This window comes from Giraffa tippelskirchi, chromosome X (assembly GCF_054371585.1).
Source record: "Giraffa tippelskirchi isolate mGirTip1 chromosome X, T2T-mGirTip1v1.2.pri, whole genome shotgun sequence".
Classification (NCBI taxonomy): Eukaryota; Metazoa; Chordata; class Mammalia; order Artiodactyla; family Giraffidae; genus Giraffa; species Giraffa tippelskirchi.
In genome coordinates, this window is record NC_137289.1 from 24,582,853 (window position 1) to 24,600,299 (window position 17,447).

At 41.3% G+C, this 17,447-nt stretch overlaps 1 protein-coding gene and 1 pseudogene across 1 annotated transcript in view; one reads left to right on the plus strand and one right to left on the minus strand.

Annotated features, from left to right (window-relative positions):
• SMARCA1 (SNF2 related chromatin remodeling ATPase 1) overlaps nt 1-17,447 on the plus strand; it is a 777,971-nt gene that overhangs the window by 668,181 nt on the left and 92,343 nt on the right. The gene's annotated exons all lie outside the window — the stretch shown is intronic.
• Nucleotides 14,669-15,745, minus strand: LOC145535583 (transcriptional adapter 2-beta pseudogene; annotated as a pseudogene).

Genomic DNA, 17,447 nt, shown 5'->3' on the forward strand with positions numbered 1-17,447 from the left:
TGCAGTGATTTTGGGGCCCAAAAAATAGTCTGTCCATTGTTTCTGAGCTCATGGAAAAAGCTCAACCCTCAAAAAACTAAGATCTTGGCATCTGGTCCCATCAATTCATGGCAAATAGATGAGGAAACAATGGAAACAGTGTTTCTCTATAGATGCATTTTATTGGCCATTTGGCTGTGATTCTATTAATCCAAGATGAACATCTGTACTTTCTTTTGCCATTTAAGCATCTCACCAAGGAATGACTTCATTTCAAATGTCCTAAATCTAGGACCTCTGTGTGACAGAGGTCCCTGAGATACATATTCAGCTGCTCTCAAGATCTGTCAGTAATCTCCAGGCTCTGCTCTATGCTCACATATTTAATCAACAAGGGATTGACAGTCAGCAACATTTGTGGGTCAGACTTTGAGCTGGGTTGGAGGGGAATTGGTACTTGTTGGGCAGGAAAGCTCAGTCTAATTGGGAAGACATATATACTATTTGTGATGGGGTGTTCCTATAATAGAGATACAGTCCCTAATTTCAACAGGTTTCTAGCTTGATTTAAGTGAAAAGGGAAACAGAAAAAATGAGCATCCGTTGTAAAGTAATTAGCCCCCAACTAAAATAAATAAATTTATTAAAAAAAAATGAGTATCCAAGTAACACACACACACACACACAAACACAAGTACAGATATGTTGTGGTCACATGTGCACACTCACAGCAAGTTGTCACCTATCCAGAAGAAATAACTACAGTGAGTAAATTCATGAATTGATGTTTTATGTTGTTATTTTTAATAGTATTAAGTGTTTAAGCAAACCAATATACCCTAGTTAATGAGGAAGCTAGCTGAACTTGAGTTTCATTGTTCTCAGTTAATATAGTCTCATAATTTTGATGAAGACAGCTCATTTTACTTAAGGAAATGTTTACCTTACAGCAGGAATGTAGATTGAATCTATTCTTGAATTTCCTCTGTGTAGATAATATGTAGTGTTTAACCAGGAATGAAACTAGGTGTAAGTAGTGAAGAAACTGGTCTTTATTGAGCACATGCTATATCCAATTCACTTTGTAGAAATTATCCTAACAACAATCTTGTGAGACATGCATTATCCTAATATTAACAATGAGATGACTGAGGCTGAGATGGGATAGGAAAGTAGATATCTCTGAGTTAACCTAGTGCTCCAGCCATACATTTTGAATACTAAACTAATACTACTCTGTTTAGTTTCTGACAATTGGGAGTAGGGTGGGAGAAGTGGAGCTTTCCAAAAACCTTGGGCAGAAAGTGTAAACTTTTAAATTATTTTTAAAACTATGTTCAGTTCAGTTCAGTTGCTGAGTCATGTCCAACTCTTTGTGACTCCATGAACCGCAGCTTGCCAGGCCTCTCTGTCCATCACCAACTCCCGGAGTCTACCCAAACTGATGTCCATTGAGTCGGTGATGCCATCCAACCATCTCACCCTCTGTCGTGGGCCGAGGAGAAGGGGTTCTCCTCCTGCCCTCAATCTTTCCCAGCATCAGGGTCTTTTCAAATGAGTCAGCTCTTTGCATCAGGTGGCCAAAGTATTGGAGCTTCAGCTTCAACAACAGTCCTTCCAATGAACACCCAGGACTAATCTCCTTTAGGATGGACTGGTTGGATCTCCTTGCAGTCCAAGGGACTCTCAAGAGTCTTCCCCAACACCACAGTTCAAAAGCATCAATTCTTTGGTGCTCAGCTTTCTTTATAGTCCAACTCTCACATCCATACATGACTACTGGAAAAACCATAGCCTTGACTAGACAGACCTTTGTTGGCAAATAATGTCTCTGCTTTTTAATATGCTGTCTCAGTTCAGTTCAGTTCAGTTCAGTTGCTCAGTCGTGTTCGACTCTTTGCGACCCCATGAATTGCAGCACGCCAGGCCTCCCTGTCCATCACCAACTCCCGGAGTTTACCCAAACTCATGTCCGTCTAGTTGGTGACGCCATCCAACCATCTCATCCTCTGTCGTCCCCTTCTCCTCCTGCCCCCAGTCCTTCCCATCATTAGGGTCTTTTCCAATGAGTCAGCTCTTCACATGAAGTGGCCAAAGTATTGTAGTTTCAGCTTCAACATCAGTCCTTCCAAAGAACATCCAGGACTGATCTCCTTTAGGATGGACTGGTTGGATCTCCTTGTAGTCCAAGGGACTATGCTGTCTAGGTTGGTCATAACTTTCCTTCCAAGGAGTAAGCATCTTTTAATTTTATGGCTGCAATCACCATCTGCAGTGATTTTGGAGCCCCCCAAAATAAAGTCAGCCACTGTTTCCACTGTTTCCCCATCTACTTGCCATGAAGTGATGGGACCAGATGCCATGATCTTAGTTTTCTGAATGTTGAGCTTTAAGCCAACTTTTTCACTTTCTTCTTTCACTTTCATCAAGAGGCTCTTTAGTTCTTCACTTTCTGCCATAAGGGTGGTGTCATCTGCATATCTGAGATTATTGATATTTCTCCCGGCAATCCTGATTCCAGTTTGTGCTTCATCCAGCCCAGCGTTTCTCATGATGTATTTTGATAGATGACAAATATTGTAGGTAATGAATAAATTCAAAGAGATAAACATTTAATCAAAAGCTGAATTTGCTTTTAATGAACTTGTCCAAGGTCTTTAGTTGCTTCCAGTCAAAGAGTGGACTGTTTGCCTGATTAGTATTTATCAGAGGGCAATTATTTTTCAGACTTAAACTTTCTCTGGTTGAGTACATGTAATTACTAGACTTTTATCCAAACCAAGATTTTAGATAATGATAAGAGTAAAGAGAGGCCATGAAGTAAAATATGAGCTAAGATTCGGAGAAATTTCTGATCAGCTTCAGACAATGAGAATTCTAGTTAAATCATGAAAATTTGGATTTAAAGGCAAGTGTGGGGGGGTGTGCATCATAGCTTTTGTGAAAAGCAGCTTTAGAGTGTTGACAAACTCATCATGAATTCTCATTTGGTAATGCACTCTCCTGAGTGGTCATGTGGAAGATCTCAAATCTCCATGAAGAATATTTGCCTGATAACATTTAAAATCTTTTCTTTATAGATGAATTTTTAGTAAACTCTCACCTGTGTCACTGTTGCAAACAAAGTATTTATACAAAGTTAGCCTTTTCTAAAGCTCTGATGTTAAGGGACTGAGGAGGGGAGATCAAGGAGCAAAGTCACTCCGCTCTTCTCCTTCCAAGGGTGGGAGACATTGGTTTCCAATGGAACTTTTTGGCCTGCTGTCTTTTTTCTTGACGAGTCAATAATATTATCAGTTGAAATTCAAATAGTTAGTGATTTGGTTACATTATATTCCAGTAAAGTCCCAATTAAATTGAATCCAGTTAATTTTGACCCTTGGTTACACAGAATTTTGGTTCATTGCCGTTACCTGTCTGTCTCTGAAAAACAAAGAAAAATAAGTAAAATGATATTATATCAGGAATTTAGTGAGACAAAAATATCCCTATATGTTGTTCTGTGCTCATTAAAATTGCAACACATTGTTCTATCATTTTCCTCATTCTGAAGGTCCTGGATAGTAAATACTGATGTTCACACTGAAGACGTGACAAGGAATAATTTCGTTGTATCCTTTAGATTCTAGGTTCTAAAGCAGAGAAGTGTGCTAAGACATAATGGAAAGATTTTCCAGCAAAAATAAAGAGTGAAACTACAAAGTATTTTCACAGGGTGAAACAGAGCCTTGGCAGCTTAGAACAGTGGACTAAAACTAAGAAGATAAAGTATAATAAACGCTAATGAGAAGTTCTGTACACAACGCCTCCTCCCTCCAAAAAAGAGAAAGAAAAGGATTAAACTGAGGAAGCTGACGTCGAAGTGACTGCTTGTGAAAAAGCCCAAGGGTTTTAGCTGACTCTAGTGGTAAAACCAGTAAATGCTGATGTTTTGACGAAAAAGCTAATGTAATCTGAGAGTATGTTATATCATTTCTAGCTTACAGTCCCACTATTACCTGTGCTGGTCAGATGAATTACATAATATGGAGTTTGTGGGGGACTTATAGGGAGAATATTGATAACTGAATGATAAAGAAAGATGACCTTGATGACCTACGGTTTCTATAAGAAATGGCTGAAGAAAACTGGCGAGTCAAATCTGAGTTTCAGTAGAAGGCAAATAGCCCTTTTGTAACTTAGGAAATGTGAACATGTAGAAGACAATAGTGGAGAAGGCAATGGCACCCCACTCCAGTACTCTTGCCTGGAAAATCCCATGGACGGAGGAGCCTGGTAGGCTACAGTCCACGGGGTCGCTGAGAGTCGGACACGACTGAGCGACTTCACTTTCACTTTTCCCTTTCATGCACTGGAGAAGGAAATGGCAACCCACTCCAGTATTCTTGCCTGGAGAATCCCAGGGATGGCGGAGCCTGGTGGGCTGCCGTCTATGGGGTCGCACAGAGTCGGCCACGACTGAAGCGACTTAGCAGCAGCAGCAGCAGCAGCAGTAGAAGACAATAGATTTATTTTTTTTATAGCTCCAAAGGCTCTCACTCTGATCAATGGAATTTAAAAAGATGGGAACATTTCTGGATTCTATGACTTGATTCTTGCACTCTGCAGGGAGTTGTGTTAGATGACCCTGCAGATCCCTCCCGGTTATAACATTTAAGCTTCTGACAAGTATCCAGCTGATTGTTAATCCTCCCTTAACCTGAAGCTTACTATACAAAATTCATTTGACTGGAAGAGAACAAGATTATACTAAGATAATTTGAGCTAAACTCATCCCCACCAGGTACAGACATTTCTGCATTGAAAAGATAACCATGGTGCTTCATCTTCATCTATTTGCTTTTTCTTTCCTAATTTCTAAATCATTTTTTGAGATTCCATTGTCCAAACTCAGCAAAACCTAAATCGCAACACAGTTATGCAGTGTTAATACCATCTGCAGTGTTGTAGGCTGATCATGGGAACATAGAAATGTGTATGAACTGTGAATTTCAAAAATTGATCCCCTCCTTTTTTCCTGTCTGGAAACTAGGGTTTAAGTCCTGCGTGGAGGAACACTAACTTTTGGGTTGATTTATAAGATAATTGAAAACTAGAACTATAGTCCTGATACTTGAGAAAGTAATTGCTGAAGCAAAAAGACCACTATTTTATAGTTTTCACGGGAGTGGTGGAAGCAGCAGCAGTAGCAGCAGAGTCTTAGTTTAAGGTAGACATGGCAAGAGGTTGCTTGACAGAGGGGCATTAGGCCATCGTATAACCTCCATTAGCCCTGCCATCCTCGAATAAAAAATACATCAGGCTAATAGTGGCAGAAGATATGTATAGTCTACCAATATAAAAATAGTCCAACCTGACTAAGCATATGAAAAGATGTTCAATTTCACTAGTCATCAGGGCAATGCAAATTGAAATTATAGTGAGATACCACTACACACCCACCACAGTGGCTAAAATTAAATAGATTGACAACAACAATGCTTTATGAGTACTTGGAGAAACCAAAGCTCCTGTACTTTGCTGGTAAGAGTATAAAATATTACAACCACGTTGAAAAACTATTTTGCAGTTTCTCATGCTTAAACATACATCTACCTGTGACTCAGCATTTTGACTCCTAGGCTCTTTTCCTAGGAGAAATGAAAATATATGTCCACAGAAGGAACTTGTATGAAACGTTTATAACAGCTTTAAAAAAATACCCTCAAGATAGAAACAACTCAGATAACTCTCAATAAGAGAATAGATAAACAAATTATGCTGTATCCAATCATTGTAATACTACTCAGCAAAATGAATTACTGATAAATGCTAAAACATAGTCCCATCCTTTTCTAAACCACTTTATTGAGGTATTATTGACATACAAAACACTGTAACTAGTTAATGTATACAGGACGATGAGTTTGGAGATAAGTATACATCCATGAAATCATAACCACCATCAATGCCATAAACATATCCATTGCCTATAAAGTTTTCTCCCAGTTATTTATTTGTTTAGATAAAAACACAGCTTAAGATCTACTCTTGTAGCACATTTTTAAGTGTACAATTCAGTGTTGTTAATTATAGCCATGTGATGTGCAATAGATCTCTAGGGCTTAATCACCCTGTATAACTGAAACTTTGTACCCTTTGACCAAGACCTCATTTCGCACCCCCAGTGCTTGTTCACCACCATTCTGTGCTCTGCTTCTATGAGTTCTACTATCTAATATTCCCCATGTAGGTGTAATTTACTATTTTTCCTTTGTGTCTCATTTATTTCACTTAGCATAATGTCCTGTAGATTGATCCATGTTGTCGCAGATGACAGGATTTACCTTATTTTTTTTAAGGCTAATGGGGAAAGAATGTTCTCATCAATTAATAGATCAATGTTATGTACACAAGGTTGAATGAGTGAAACCAGAGACAAAAGAGTATGTACTTATAATTCCATTTCAGTGAATTTCAAGAACAGACAAAACAATCAAAACAGTGGTTACCTAGGTTAGGGGTTGCCGTGAGGGATTGACTGGGAAGGAGTAACAAGGGAACTTTCTTCTGGGATGTTAGAAATATTCCATATCTTGATTTGGTTATTGGTTACAGTTGTCTAACTTTTGTCAAAACTCATTAAATTTATACCTTTAGGGCATACATTTCTCTATACATGAATTTAACTTCAATAAAAATAAAAATTTAAAAATATGCCAGCAATTAGCATGTTGAAACTTTCATGTAAACCATAGCAAGACCCATGTGCTTAAAAGCTTGATATGGAGATGTAGCTTCAAAAGAGATTCCTAGGTAGATCTCCAACCAGATCACCATACATACACTTCTTCCCCATGTGGAAATTCTAGAGTTACCACTGGGTTAATGCCTATGGAAAACAACAGCTGAGAAGAGGATATAATCTTCACAGACCATGGGATCCTGTATGGTCTGGACATTTGGCAACTGAAACGGGTACTCAAACTAAAATAGGATCTAAATAATAGATGTCTTAGAAGGGAACATTTGAATGGTAGGTAAACATCAACGCCTTCCATATTGCTTTTCATGGAAGGTCAACAAGGAAAGTGTATGATTTTAGAACTAAATGGGCCTGGGTTATTATAAAAAACTTCTCATGTGCTCAAGCCTTTTATCTATAAAATGGAGGTCATACTGTCTCCCATAAAAACAGTTTAAATCAGAATTATTAATATTAGCTATTAATTCCCTAGTTCTATGGGAAACATGTAGTTAAGTGGCTTGTACCTGGGTAAGTGGAGGCTGATTCGATATTTTTATAGACTAAACACAATATGAAGTTATTATAAGATGCAGAATATTTTTCCTGTTCTATATATTACATCCCTATAACTCATTTATTTTACAACTGGTAGGTTGTACTTTTAAATTCCCTTCACTTATTTTATCTTTCTCCTCCATTCCCCTCTGGTAACCATTAGTTTGATTTTGCATCTGTGAGTCTGTTTTTGATTTACTATATGTTTGTTTTCTTTTTTAGATTCCACACATAAGTAAAAACATACAGTATTTGTTTTTTTCTACCTGACATTTCACTAAGCACAATACCCTCCAGGTCCATTTATGTTTTTACAAATGGGAAAGTTTCATTCTTTTTATGACTGAGTAATATTCTACTGCATGTATGTATACTACATCTTATTTATCCATTCATGTGTCAATGGACATTTAGATTGCTTCCATGTCTTGGGTATTGCAAATGATGCTGCTGTGAACATAGGGATGCATATATCTTTTTGAATTAGTGTTTTAATATCCTTTGGATAAATACACTAAAGTGGAATTGCTTGATCATATTATAGTTCTAGTCTTAATATTTTGAGAAAACTCCATTGTTTTCCATAGCAGGTGCACCAAGTTACATTCCCGCCAACTGTATACAAGAGTTCCCTTTTCTCCATATCCTCAACAACATTGTTATTTGTAGATTTTTGGATAGTAACTTTTATGACAGGTGTAAGGTGATGTCTCGCTGTGGTTTTAATTTGCATTTCCTCTATCATTAGTGATGTTGGACATCTGTTCATGTGCCTGTTGGCCATCTGTATATCTTCTTTGGAAAATGCATACTCAGGTTTTCTGCTCATTTTTTAAATCAGATTGGGTTTTTTATATTGATATATGAATTCTTTTTATATTTTGAATATTAACACTTTATCAGCCATATCATTTCAGGCTCTGACCCTTTTCAAGTTCTCTTTAAAGAGGGCTACTTTTCCTTGTTAGGTCTGGCAAATTCCTTGAAGAAACTTTCCCTCTAGGCCCAAAGATATGTTCTTTATAGTTATAGAGTAGCGTAAATTAGAGGAACTTCAAAATTGGACAGACTTCGATTCAAGTCTTGCCTCTGCCCCTTAAAAGCTATGTGATTCTTGGAAGATAAACTCACTGAGGTTCAGTTTTTTGACTTATAAAGTGAAGAGAATAATAGTTTCCTCATAAGATTAAACATACTATGTATGCATAAAGCATGTAGAGTAGTGTCTGACTCACAGTAGGTGCCCACTAGGCAGTATTATTATTATTAGGATCAAAGGTCTTAACCTGGTCCATCTGTAGGGTGGACCCACTTGCTTATACTTTTCTTTTAAAATGTATCATCTGTCTTCCTATTTCAATTTTATTATTTGTTATGTGATTCCCAGTGTGAGTAAATTACTGCATATAACTGAGTCTCTACTATGCCTGAGCCCTTTTGCTTTGTTGCGAATTTGACTTGCCTCAGCTTATGTACCACAGCTTATCTGCTTTTTCTTAAGTTGACATCCATGCTTTTTCTCTTGTTCAACCTCTACTATCTTGAGCCTGCCCCCTAGGTCTTAGGCTGTAAACTGTACCTCTTTATCATGAACTAAACATGACCTATTTGTGAATTTGTTCAGAGTCATGGCTTCTTTTGGCCTGTCTTGTCCTAGCATCACTCTTAATTCAACACCAACATTGGATTGCTAGTTACTTTTCCCTGTGTCTTAGATCCCAATTATGCCCTATTATATTGGGAAGAAAAGGCCATGCTCATCCATTTGTTTTCTTTTTAGTGGCAAATATGTGTTCAGTCAACATCCATTTCCTTTTTAGTAAAGAAAAGCCAGTGCTACTGCTCTGCCCAAGATAGTAGTCATGGGTAAATGTGAGTTTTTAATTTAAATTAAAAGTAAATAAAATTAAAAATTCGATTGGTCAGTTGTACTAGCTGTATTTTAATAACTCAGTAGCCAGGTGAAGCTAGTAGCTATTGATATTTCAAATATGGGGTTTAGATTAGGATATTATAAGATGTGTCTTTAATTATAGCATCTTGAAAATCTGTTGGGGAGAAAAGTGAAATATCAGGTGAATTTTACCCCTGGCCTTAGAGTAAAAAAGGGACAAGAATAACAAAGTTGAGTATGGACTTGAGACCCAGATAACCAACTTTAAAAGCATGCTTCTAATATTTACTAGTGTGTGATCTTGGGTAATCTCTTAGTTTCTTTGTGCCTATTGCTCTATCAGTAAAGTTTTGGTAATAGTATGTGCTCAATCTCTCAGTCATGTCTAATTCTTTGCGACCCCATGGATGGTATCCCACCAGTCTCCTCTGTCCATGGAATTTTCCAAGCAAGAATACTGGAATAGATTGCCATTTCCTTCTCCAATTTGTTGTTGTTCAGTCGCTCATTCATGACTGATTCTTTGTGACCCCATGGACTGCAGCACGCCAGGCTTCCCTGTCCTTCACTATCTCCCAGAGCTTGCTCAGAACTCGTGTCCATTGAGTCAGTGATGCTTGATTTGTGACCCAAGATGTGGTCTATTCTGGAGAATGCTCATTGTGCACTTGAGAAGAAGATATATTCATTTGGATGGAATGTTCTGAAGATATCAATGAGATCTGTCTTGTCTAATGTATTATTTCATTTAAGACTTGTGTTCCTTATTAATTTTCAGTTTTGATGATCTGTCCATTGGTGTAAGTGGGGTGTTAATGTCTCCTACTATTATTGTGTTACTATCAATTTCTCCTTTTATGTCTGTTACTGTTTATCCTATGTATTGAGGTGCTCCTATGTTGGGGTGCATAGATATTTACAATTGCTACAGCTTCCTCTTGGATTGCTCCTTTGATCATTATGTAGTGTCCTTCCTTATCTCTTGTAATATTCTTTATCTTAAGGTCTGTATTGTCTGATATGAGGATTGCTACTCCAGCTTTCTTTTTCTTTCCATTTGCATGGAATATATTTTTCTATCCTCTCACTTTCAGTCTATATCTGTCTTTAGGTCTGAAGTGGGTTTCTTGTAGACAACATATATATGGGTCTTGTTTTTGTATCCATTCAGCCAGTCTGTGTCTTTTGGTTAGAGCATTTGATCCATTTATATTTAAAGTAATTATTGATATATATGTTCCTATTGTCTCTTGAGAAATCTGTATGCAGGTCGGGAAGCAATAGTTAGAATAGGACATGGAACAACAGACTGGTTCCAAATAGGTAAAGGAGTATGTAAAGGCTGTATATTGTCACCCTGCTTATTCAACTTATAAGAAGAGTACATCATGAGAAACTCTGGGCTGGATGAAGCACAAGCTAGAATCAAGATTGCTGGGAGAAATATCAATAACCTCAGATATGTAGATGACACCACCCTTATGCCAGAAAGTGAAGAAGAACTAAAGAGCCTCTTGATGAAAGTGAAAGAGTAAAGTGAAAAAGTTGGCCTAAACCTCAACATTCAGAAAACAAACATCATGTCATCCGGTCCCATCACTTCATGGCAAATAGATGGAGAAACAGTGGAAACAGTGGGAGACTTTACTTTGGGGGGCTCCAAAATCACTGCAGATGGTGACTGCAGCCATAAAATAAAAAGACACTTACTCCTTGGAAGAAAAGCTATGACCGACCTAGACAGCATATTAAAAAGCAGAGACATTACTTTGCCAACAAAGGTCAGTCTAGTCAAGGCTATGGTTTTTCCAGTAGTCATGTATGGATGTGAGAATTGGACTATAAAGAAAGCTGAGCACTGAAGAATTGATGCTTTTGAACTGTGGTGTTGGAGAAGACTGTTGAGAGTCCTTTGGACTGCAAGGAGATCCGACCAGTCCATCTTAAAGGAAATCAACCCTGAGTGTTCATTGGAAGGACTGATGTTGAAGCTGAAACTCCAGTACTTTGGCCACCTGATGCAAAGAGCTGACTCATCTGAAAAGACCCTGATGCTGGTAAAGATTGAAGGCAGGAGGAGAAGGGGACGACAGAGGATGAGATGGTTGGATGGCATCACCGACTCAATGGACATGAGTTTGTGTAAACTCTGGGAGTTGGTGCTGGACAGGGAGGCCTGGCATGCTGCAGTCCATTCAGTCGCAAAGAATCGGACGTGACTGAGTGACTGAATTGAACTGAATTGCCATTTTCTTAATTGTTTGGGGTTTGTTTTCATAGATCTTTTTCTTCTGTATTTCCTGCTATAGAAGTCCCTTTAACATTTGTTGTAAAGCTGGTTTGGCGGTACTGAATTCTCTTAACTTTTGCTTGTCTGAAAAGCTTTTGATTTCCCCATCAATTTTAAATGAGATCCTTGCTGGGTAGAATAATCTTGGTTGTAGATTTTTCCCTTTCAGTACTTTAAATATATCCTGCCATTCCCTTCTGGCCTTCAGGGTTTCGGCTGAAAGATCAGCTGTTAAACGTATGGGGTTTCCCTCGTATATTACTTGTTGCTTCTCCCTTGCTGCTTTTAATATTCTTTCTTTGTGTTTAATATTCTTTCTTTGTTAGTTCGATTAGTATGTGTCTTGGCATGTTTCTCCTTGGGTTTATCCTGTATGGGACTCTTTGCACCTCTTGGACTTCATTGACTATTTTCTTTTTCTTGTTGGGGAAATTTTCAACTACAATCTCTTCAAAAATTTTCTCATACAATTTTCTTTTTCTCTTCTTCTTCTGGGACCCCTATAATTCGAATGTTGGTGCATTTAATATTGTCCCAGAGGTCTCTGAGACTATCCTCAGTTCTTCTCATTCTTTTTACTTTATTCTGCTCTTCAGCAGTTATTTCCACCATTTTATCTTCCAGCTCACTGATCCGTTCTTCTGCTTCAGATATTCTGCTATTGATTCCTTCTAGAGTATTTTTATTTATTTTACATTTTTTTTTTTTATTTTTTGGTTTTCAACCTGTTTAATGTGTAAAAGGGGAAAAAGAGGCGGTAGGCAGAATTTTGGTCTGAATACATTCTTGGAATGCTGGCCATCCTGAGCATCATCCTGAACAGCTTCTGTGACTCAAGAGAGTTTCAGTTTTGAAAAGACCTAATTCCATGGGATTATGGTGACTCACTTATCATAAGAATTAAATACAGAAATTTAAAGGCTCTGAGCAAACAGCAGGGGCGGGCCTAATGCAACAGTAATAGCTGGAGTTGATGGGGTTCACACTTTTAAAATAAATTATAGATTCACTATGGTGTTTAAAAACAGTCAAGCCTAAATAAATTCTTCATACCATCGAGAAGAGACACACACACTGAAACCCTGCTTAAGCACAGAACTTTTCGTTTGACAGCTCTTGGCCTGGGCCACGCACATTTTACAGGGAGCTTTTGCTTCTCAAGCTTCGTGAAAGTCTGGCAATCATTTTGTATAAAAATAAGACTTAAATTTAAAACCTTACCAAACTAGGAATCTGATGTAGAAAATCGGTGGCACCGGAGTGGCTGAAGCCCGCAGTTCTCAGACCTCCACCCGTGTCCCAGTGACCTGCAAGGCCCCGCCCTGTGTGCCCGAGGCCTGGGCGGGCCCAAGTCCCTGAAGGGCCAGCGGGTTCCCCCGGGGACGCTGCACTGCTGCTCCAGGAACCCTGGCTGAGAACCCCTGGAAGGATGTAGCACCGTCTCCGTCTCTGCACTCTCATCAGCCGTGGTTACCCTGCGGGCGACCGCGGGAGGCGGCGCTCGGGAGTGACACCGCCGCCCGCTGCTTTATGGTCCGAGAGAGAGGTCCCGGGCTTGTGGTCAGGTTGCGGGGAGTGCTGCTCTGCCAGCATGCGATGCGGTTTACAACTAAAGCCAAGGACGATGTGTTTGAGCGTCAGGCGCTCAGTCGCGTCCGACTCTTTGCAACTCCATGGATGGTGGCCCACCAAGGCTCCTCTGTCCATGGGGATTCTCCAAGGCAAGAATACTGGAATGGGTTGCCATTCCCTTCTCCAGGAGATCTTCCCGACCCAGGGATTGAACCCAGGTCTCCTGCATTGCAGCTGGGTTCTTTACCATCTGAGTCACCAGGGAAGCCCCCAATATACTTGAAGTGTATATTTAATGCTGGAAATTCACCCTAGGGGACAGACAGAAGGATGTAAAAGGTAAAGGCACCATAATTAAGCTGTCTTTGGAAATGATGAGATTTGTTTTTTTCTTCTTTTCTCTCTCAAATACCTTCACTTTAATGTAACTTCAAGCCCAAACATTCTGGGAGGTAAACAGTCTGGTAGCTATGAGGGATGAGAGGCAGGATGCGCCCCAGGACGACCAGAGGTGCACTGGGGTCTGGCCATTCCACTGACTCTACAGGAGGGCCTCGGACACGAGAGCCCCGGGCAGTTGGAAGACACACGACTCCTCAAGTTCCTGTGTGAAGGCACCATGCCCCTCCCAAAAGGGTGCCCCTGAGAGCCTCTCTGAACCGGGCTGGGCAGAGCCACACCACAGTCTGGCTCGAGGCCACAGGGGTCCCTCCCACCTAGCTCAGTGCCTGACACCACACAAGCTAAGACACATGGCCAGTCTCAGAGAAAGAGGGGCTTGCCGCTGGGGTGAGAACCCTGGAAGGAGCTGACGCCAAAACCCAGAACTCTCAACTCTCGGTGAACTTCATTTAAAATGAGTTCTTCCTAGTAAAACGCTCGGCCAAGTTCTAAGCACAGCAATAAGCACCCCCAGGGGAGGAGGCCCTGCATTCTGCCAGTTTGCGCTGGGCCCCGCATCCCCGCCAGACACCGTGGTAAGCTCCCTCAAAGTTCCACCGCCAGCCATCGTGGGGAAGCTCAGTTTGGCCAAACTGTTCAACACCAGATTCCTCCTAGCAAGTTCCTACAGATGCCTATCCCATCCTTCCCAGGCCTCTTCTCCTGCCCGGCCCGGTGCCCTCCACCTAAAGTGCCACCTGCCTGACACTGAGGGCAGCTGCAACGGAGCTCAGGTCATGGGGGTGAGCCGGCGGCCAGCAGGGAAGGGCTCCTCTCCGCCCATCTCACAGTCCTGTACCACTGGGAAGAAACAAAAAAAAGGAAATTTCCCGAGCTCATCATCATATGCTCCACACTGAACACTTAAAGGCAAATCGTCATCTTAAAGTACTGTATTTAGGGATTCAGTTAAAATATACACGTGTTTTTTCTTCCCCTTGATCCGACTGTTGCTATTGCTTCTTCAGAGGACTGTAAAAAGAATTGATACCCTAAAGAAAGAACTCGATTTGTTTTTTTAAAAAAGAGCAACAATGCGGGGTGGGGTGGGGGGGCCGGAAAAGCGTTTTCTCTCCTCCTCCCACCCACCCCGTTTCGTTTTGGCTCACAAAGCTTTTTTTTCCTCTTCGCTGTCGGTGCGGCTCTCGCGGCGACCATCCAGCCATCCGTCCGTCCGTCCATCCGTCCTGGGCGCTCCGGGCGGTGGGCTTCAGGAGGCATCCCTGGATATCCACCCGCAATTGGTGAGGAAGTTCAGGATCCTCTTCTTGAGGACTTTGTCCAGGTAGCTGGGCAGGCGGCTCTTGGAGGGGATGCCCTGTCGCTTCTGCAGGTGGTCCTTGATGATGATGGTCTTCACAGTCACGTAGCGCGCAGGGCTCAGGTTCAGCGAGCTGCACAGCACCTTCTCGCGGTCCGACAGGAGCTCGAAGCCCGGCAGGAGCTTGATGGCCACGAACTTGCCGTCCCGGCTGTCCTCCTTGCTGCGCTTGGCGCCCCCTGCCGCCACCGCCTTGTTCTTGTGCTTCTCGTGCTTGTGCCGGGCCGCCTTGTACTCGCCCGACTCCTCCATCTTGGTGATGCCGTTGCGCCGGTAGCGCTGCAGCTCGCGGATCTTGGCGCACAGCATCTTCTCCTTGTGCATGTTCTCGAACAGGTCATCGAACTCCTTGCACGACATGAACTGGTAGAGTGGCCACAGCTTCAGCCACAGCTCCTTCTCCTTGGTGACCTTGCACCACACCGCCCGCTCCTTCTCCTTCTTGTCCTTGCCCAGGAAGGCGGGCACCAGGTTGTATTCGCGTGCGATATTCTTGCGCCACTGCTGCTCGCGTAGCTTGCACACGTACATGTCCACGTGCGTGCGTTTCAGCTTGAAGCGCCCACCGCCCATCAGCTGGTAGCCATGGTAGCAGCGGTGGTGGCCGATCGGCACCGGCAGAGAAGCACTTGGGGCACAGCTTGATGTCCTGGCACTGGGTGCAGCGGAAGCGGGGTGGGCTCACCTTGGCCAGGCAGTACACGCAGTACTTCTTGCCGAGCTCCACCATCTTCCGTCCACCATCTTCCGCCGTAGGTCCCTGCAGCCCCGCGCTCCAGTGAAACCGCTGCCGCGCTGGCCCCACCCTAGGCGCCTGCTGCAGCCGGCCTGCTGGGCCACGCCTAGAGTACTTTTGAATTCAGTAATTCTGTTGTTTGTCTCTGTAAGTTTATTCTTTAATTCTTCTGGGTCTTTGTTAATTGATTCTTGCATTTTCTCCATTCTATTTTCAAGGTTTTTGATCATCTTTACTATCATTATTCTGAATTCCTTTCCAGATAGTTTGCCTATTTCCTCTTCATTTATTTGGATTTCTGTTTTTCTAGTTTATTCCTTCATTTTTGTGGTATTTCTCTGCCTTTTCATTATTTTTTTTAAACTTATTATATCTGAGGTCTCCTTTTCCCAGGCTTCAAGGTTGAACTCTTTCTTCCTTTTGGTTTCTGCCCTCCTAAGGTTGGTCCGATGGTTTGTGTAAGATTTGCATAGGGTGAGATTTGTCCTGAGTTGCTTTTTTTTTTTCCTCTGATGGGCATGGCTGAGTGAGGTGGTAATCCTGTCGGCTGATGATTGAGTTTGTATTTTTGTCTTGTTTGTTGTTTGGATTAGGCATCCTGCACAGGGTGCTATGGTAGTTGGGTAATGCTGGGTCTTGTATTCAAGTGGTTTCCTTTGTGTGTGTTCTCACTATTTGCTACTCCTTAGAGTTAGGATTTCTCGGTAGTCTAGGGTCTTGGAATCAGTGCTCCCACTCCAAAGGCTCAGAGCTTGATTTCTGGCCAGGGAGGGAGATTCCACAGGTGGTTTATTATGGCATTAAATGAGATTAAAACAAATACCCAAAAGTGAGAAACCAAAAATGAACCCCAGACCAATGGCAGTTACAAAATCAGGCAAATAATAATTAAAATAATGGAATATACACATATACATATACACCCATAAACAAACTCAAAACAGTCCAACAAAAATAAAGTACAATAGATTAACCCTGTGAACAAAGGAAACCAAGAATGATATCTACCAGTTAAGAACAAAACTAACTAAAGCACAAACTGGAAAACAAAACTAAAGCAAGGTGCCAAATGGGGAATGAAGCAATGAAAACAAAACTAACAAATACGGTGAGAAAAAGAAAGGAAAGAAAGAAAAGAAATGCGAAGTTAAATAGAAGAAGATAAAGAATATTTACATATATTAAAGAGTAACTGCAAGGGGAAAAGAACAGTAGGAGAAATAAACAAAGGAATAAATATAGAAAAATAATAATAGGTTTTAAAACTTAGAGGAAAAAAAAAAGGAAAACTCCACAGAGCTGCAAAAGCCCAACATAGAGACAGAGGTTTATAAAAGCAGTGAAAAGTGTAATTGAAAAAAAACAAACTCAAAAGCTTAGTTACATAGTGCTAATAAAATCGACAACTACCACAGAAGAAAAAAAAAATCCAAAAGAAACTACAGAAGTCAAAATATAAGAATAATAACTGTTTTTCTTGAGTCTCTGTTGTCAGCGTCCTTTCCCTCACTGGGAGTCACAGTCCACCTCACCTCCCTAATCTGCACTCCAACACCACTCAGGTCTCTGGATCTGCTGTGGGGGCAGCTGAGACTCTAATCTTGTCCTACTCCTTGTGTTCTTGAGTCCAGTGGCCACAGGTTTCAGAACTAGTGCATTTTCTTTTGTGGGAGCACTCAATGTCCTTTTATATATTGTAACTCCTATGGCTAAGGCAATCCGTGTCCCTGCACACTTGGCACCATCAGGTCCCCACGACCCAAGCAGCTGTGCCACCTTCATGCTTAACCCTCACTGGGGCAGAGCTTCCACAGACAAAAAATGTCTCATGTCTATGCACATGGGGTCACTTTGGTTGTGTCCAACTCTTAGTGACCCTGTGGACTGAGGCCTGCCAGGCTTATCTGTCAGTGGAGTTCTCCAGGCAAGAAT